Source organism: Scylla paramamosain, chromosome 2 (genome assembly GCF_035594125.1).
Source record: "Scylla paramamosain isolate STU-SP2022 chromosome 2, ASM3559412v1, whole genome shotgun sequence".
Lineage (NCBI taxonomy): Eukaryota > Metazoa > Arthropoda > Malacostraca > Decapoda > Portunidae > Scylla > Scylla paramamosain.
The window spans coordinates 22,988,155-22,994,154 of record NC_087152.1 but is presented as its reverse complement, the minus strand read 5'-3'; positions in this window follow the sequence as shown (position 1 = coordinate 22,994,154).

The following is a 6,000-nucleotide window of genomic DNA, read 5'->3' as shown; positions in this document are numbered from 1 at the left end:
AAAAGTTGGTTTTATTCCCATATAATGTGATTGCCCTCTTTTTTAGTGCTTTAGTGCCTATCACGTTCAAAAACACTCAAAAGACACTTTTCTGGTAATGTCATTTTTTTCCCACATAAAGCTAGTATCGCATGCAATTTTTGGTTTTGGTAACTAAGAATGTGAAAAGCACTCAAAATACATGCATTTGGTATGGTTGTTCTGTATTCTTAATTAAGAGTGTTATATATGAGTTTCAGCATTTTGGTATCTAAGAAACTTCTCCATATACACCGAGTTTTTGCGATTTTTGCCTTGCGGCTGTTGTAAAACTATAAAACACTCATTATACACGTTTCTCGTAATGTCTTTTTGTATCCCAATATAGAGTGCTTTCCATCCATTTTCGCGTTTTTTTAAGGTAAGCTCAAAACACTCAAAATATACCTTTTTGGTAATGTTATTCTATTTCTCCATATTCGTTGGTTTGCATTCGATTTAGCGTTTTTTCTACGAAAAACACTGAAAAGACACTTTTCAGTAATTTTGTGATGGATTCCCACATTGAGTGACTTCCATATTATTTATCGTTTTGGTGCCTAACATGCTGGAAAAAAAAAGCACAAAAGACAGGTTTTTGGTAAGGACGTTTAATTTCTCCATATAGGTGGCTTTGCATGCACTTTAGGGTTTGGTACATAACAGTTCGGAAAAAAAGCTATAATTAACTTTTTTTCATAATGTTCTTTTTTTCACATAATTTCCCTGAATTTTGCCAGAATTTTGGCATCTTGGTACCTATGAAGATGAATAACAAAAAAATAAATAAATTCCTATCTTTTTATTTTATTTTTTTTCTATAAACAGTGTTATTTATGGGTTTTAGCTAAATGGTACTTAAAGAACTTAAAAACACTCGTAATACATGTTTCTCGAAGTGTCCTTTAATTTCAAAAACATAAGGTTCTTTGCATGTATTTAAGCGTTTTTATAGGTAACATGATCAAAAACACTGAAAATACATGTTTTTGGTAATGTTATTCTGTTTCTCCATAAAGGGTGTTTTGCATTCGTTTTAGCGTTTTGGTATATAAGGAGCTCAAAAACACTTAAAGGCAAGTTCTTAGTAAAAGTTAGTTTTATTCCCATGTAATGTGATTGCCCTGCTTTTTAGTGCTTTATTGGCTATCATGCTAAAAAAAAAAAAAAAAAAAAAACACTTAAAAGACACTTTTCTGGTAATGTCATTTTTTTCCCACATAAAGCTACTTACACATAAAATTTGGGGTTTTAGTGACTAAGAATGTGAAAAACACTCAAAATACACGCATTTGGTATGTTTGTTCTGTTTGTCAATTTAGAGTGTTATTCATGAGTTTCACCATTTTGGTGTCTAAGAAACTTCTCCATATATATGAGTTTTTGCGTTTTTTGCCTTGTGATTCTTGAGAATCTATAAAACACTCATTATACACGTTTCTCGTAATGTCCTTTTGTTAACCAATAGAGAGAGCTTTGCATCCATTTTTGTGTTTTTTGTAAGTAAAAAGCTAAAAAAAAACACTCAAATTATACCTTTTTGGTAATCTTATTCTATTTCCTCATATTGGTTGGTTTGCATCCGTTTTAGCGTTTTTGTACGTAAAACACGAAAAAGACACGTTTAAAGTAATTTTGTTTTGGATTCCCACATAGAATGACTTCAATATTATTTATTGTTTTGGTGACTAACATGCTCAAAACACTAGAAACACAGGTTTCTCGTAAAGTCGTTTAATTTCCCCATATAGTTGGCTTTGCAGGCACTTCATGGTTTGGTACATAACAGTCCGAAAAAAAAGCTGAAATTAACTTTTTTGATAATTTTTTTTACACATAATTTCCCTGAATTTTGCCAGAATTTTGGCATCTCAGTACCTATGAAGAAGAATAACAAAAAAAAACAATCCTATTTTTTAATAATTCCTTTATTTTTTCTCTATAAAGAGGTTTTAGCTTTTTGGTACTTATAGAACTTACAAACACGCATAATACACGTTTCTCGTAATGTCCTTTTCTTTCCCAGACATAGGGTTCTTTGCATGTATTTAAACGTTTTTATAGGTAACATGATCAAAAACACTCAAAATACATGTTTTTGGTAATGTTAATCTGTTTCTCCATAAAGGGTGTTTTGCATGTGTTTTAGCGTTTTGGTATATAAGGAGTTAAATAACACTTAAAGGCAAGTTCTTGGTAAAAGTTGGATTTATTCCCATGTAATGTGATTGCCCTCCTTTTTAGTGCTTTATTGGCTAACTCTCTCAAAAACCCTTAAAAGACACTTTTCTGGTAATGTCATTTTTTTTCCCACATAAAGATAGTTTCGCATGCAATTTGGGGTTCTAGTAACTAAGAATGTGAAAAACACTTCATTTACACGCAATTAGTAATGTTATTCTGTTTCTTAATTAAGAGTGTTATTCAGGAGTTTCATCATTTTGGTACCTAAGAAAATTCTCCATATACACTAGTTTTTGCGTTTTTTGCTTCGTGGTTCTTGTGAACCTATAAAATACTCATTATACACGTTTCTCGTAATGTCTTTTTATTTCCCAATATAGAGTGCTTTGCATTTCTTTTCGCGTTTTTTTTTTTTTTTGTTGGTTACAAGCTCAAAAGTAATTAAAATATACCTTTTTGGTAATGTTATTCTATATCTTCATATTGGTCTGTTTGCATCCGTTTTAGCGTTTTTTACGTTTTTCACTGAAAAGACACGTTTTCAGTAATTTTGTTTTGGATTCCCATATAGAGTGACTTCCATATTATTTATCGTTTTGGTGTCTAACATGCTTAAAAACACTCAAAAGACAGTTTTCTTTTAAAGTCGTTTAATTTCCCCATATAGATGACTTTGCATGCATTTTAGGGTTTGGTACATAACAGTCCGAAGAAAAAGCTAAAATTAACTTTTTCGATAATGTTCTTTTATCCACATAATTTCCCTGAATTTTAACAGAATTTTGGCATCTCGGTACCTATGAATATGAATAACAAAAAAAACAAAAAAATATTATTTTCTTTTATTTCATTTATTTATTTGTATTTTTATTTTTTTCTTTCTTCATAAAGAGTGTCACTTGTGGGATTTAGCTTTTTGGTATTTAAGTAACTTAAAAACTCTTATAATACACGTTTCTCGTAATGTCCTTTCGTTTCCCAAACATAGGATTCTTTGCATGTATTTAAGCGTTTTTATAGGTAACATGATCAAAAACACTCAAAATACATGTTTTTTGTAGTGTTATTGTGTTTCTCCATAAAGGATTTTTTGCATTCGTTTTAGCGTTTTGGTATGTAAGGAGCTCAAAAATATTTAACGGCAAGTTCTTTGTAAAAGTTTGTTTTATTCACATGTAATGTGATTGCCCTTCTTTTAAGTACTTTATCGCCTAACACGCTCATAAACACTCAAAAGACATTTTCTGGCAATATAATTTTTTCCTCACATAAACCTAGTTTCGCATGCAATTTTGTGTTTTGGTAACTAAGAATGTGAAAAACACTCAAAATACACGCATTTCGTAAGGTTGTTCTGTATCTCAATCAAGAGTGTTATTCATGAGCATTTTGGTATCTAAGAAACTTTTGCCTTGTGGTTGTTGTGAAACTATAAAACACTCTTTATATAGGTTTCTCGTAATGTCCTTTTGTTTCCCAATATAGAGTGCTTTGCATCCATTTTCGCGTTTTTTGTAGGTAACAGGCTCAAAAACACTCAAAATATACCTTTTTTGGCAATGTTATTCTATTTCTTCATATTGGTTTGTTTGCATCCGTTTTAGCGTGTTTCTATTTAAAACACTGAAAAGACAAGTGTTAAGTGATTTTGTTTTGGATTCCCATATAGAGTGACTTCCATATTATTTATTGTTTTGGTGCCTAACATGCTGAAAAACACTCAAAAGACAGGGTTTTGGTAAAGTCGTTTAATTTCCTTATAGAGGTGGCTTTGCATGCAATTTAGGTTTTGGTATATACTCGTAACTGTCCGAAAAAAAAAAAACTAAAATTAACTTTTTTTTATAATGTTCTTTTTTCCACATAATTTCCCTGAATTTTGCCAGAATTTTGGCATCTCGGTACCTATGAAGAAGAATAACAAAAAAAAAAAAAAAAAAAAAATTTTCTCTATAGTATTATTTGTGGATTTAAGATTTTTGGTGCTTAACGAATTTAATAACATTCATAATACACGTTTCTCGTAATGTCCTTTCGTTTTCCAAACATAGGGTTCTTTGCATGTATTTAAGCGTTTTTATAGGTAACATGATCAAAAACACTGAAAATACATGTTTTTGGTAATGTTATTCTGTTTCTTCATAAAGGGTGTTTTGCATGCGTTTTAGTGTTTTGGTATGTTAGGAGCTCAAAAACACTTCTATCTTCTTCTTCTAAAGACTTCTATCAGGTTCACTCTTAAGGGGAGCGCCCATCTCCACCTGCAAAGTGGCTGATTTTAACCGTAGACTTTTTTTCCCATTGTTTCATCTTCTTTGTCATTAAAAATATAATACTCGTTGAAATTTTTATTAATCTATAACGAACTGCGCATGTGCAGTGAATTCTTTTCAAAGTTGTTAAAAAAAATTGGATAAAAAATTTTAGGGTCGATGGATCACATTGAAATCGTGCATGGTAGCAGCTAGGAAGATTATGCAGGTTCAGTAAGAAGGTTTTGTCCAAATCTATATTATAAAGTAATCAAAACATTAGTCAAACATAGAGGAAATTTTTTTGTGCATAAGAAAAATCACAAGAAAAAAACCTACTTGAAAAATGAAAATTTCTTCTTACCGATCGTGTGTCACAGTCCCGTCTACTTACATGACAAAAATGGTGATTATAGGACAATAAATAACCCAGTCATTACAGGAAAACCTCAAAAAAGTATGTTTTTCAGGAGAGGCAAAAATAGATCAACTTTCAATAAGATGCCCAAAAATCAGTAGAAACGAGGCTAGCTACCCCTAAAACTTTTCCATTTTCTCTCTTGCTGAGTCAGAGAGAGAGCAGGATTTATAGGGGTTTCATTTATATATTTTTATATTTGTAAATCATTGCTATTAGAGGCTTTCTATACAATGCTGAAACATTGCAAGGCTCAGCGTGTGGTGCCTATAGCTTTTATCGCCTTTTTATACCCTTCCCTGTACTTTGATTTTATTTGATCAGATTAGTGATGTAAGTAAACATAAAAGTATTGCTGAATATTTAGTTATTTATTTATTTATATATTTTTGGCCTTTACCGACTAGATAGTCTCACCCCTGGGGTATCATGGAAGTAGTTGCGTCATCGGAAAGGGATATATATTTTTCCTTTTTTCTTTCCAGCATAGATTTTGCTGTAGAGAAGGACAAATTGTAAGCCATTGATAGAGAAATAAGCAATTCTCTCTATGGCAGCTTGTCGCGCGCGGCCATCGAGACGCCACCACAACACGGCGAAAATCAGAGGGGGGGGTGGGGAAACCGCTCTCTACCTAAGGCTAAGCTTGTCAGATCCGTGATTATTGTATACCAAACGTTTCCCCTATCATGTGGGATGAATTTAAGCAAAAAAAAAAAAAAAAAGTGAAAAAAATAATTTTCAATGCAATTGAAGGTGGGCGCTCCCCTTAACCTAAGTCTCTCTAAAGAATGTAAATTTAACAGCTTGAATCTCGCTTCGTAAGGAATACTCCTCATCTCCCTGTATCCTTTTAGTCATTCTCCTTTGAAGTGATTCTAATAGACCTTTATTCTTCCTGTGATGTGGTGACCAGAATAGGACAGCGTAGTCTAGATGAAGTCTGACCAGCGCTAAATGTAACTTTAATATTACTTAGGGGGTTTTACTTTTAGCACTCCTGAAAATGAATCATAATACACTATTTGCTTTGTTTCTGGCCTCTTTGCATTGCTTTCTTAGACGGAGTTCAGAGCTAACTTTAAATCTCAAATCTTTTTCTAACCCTGAACCTACCAGAACTTGGTT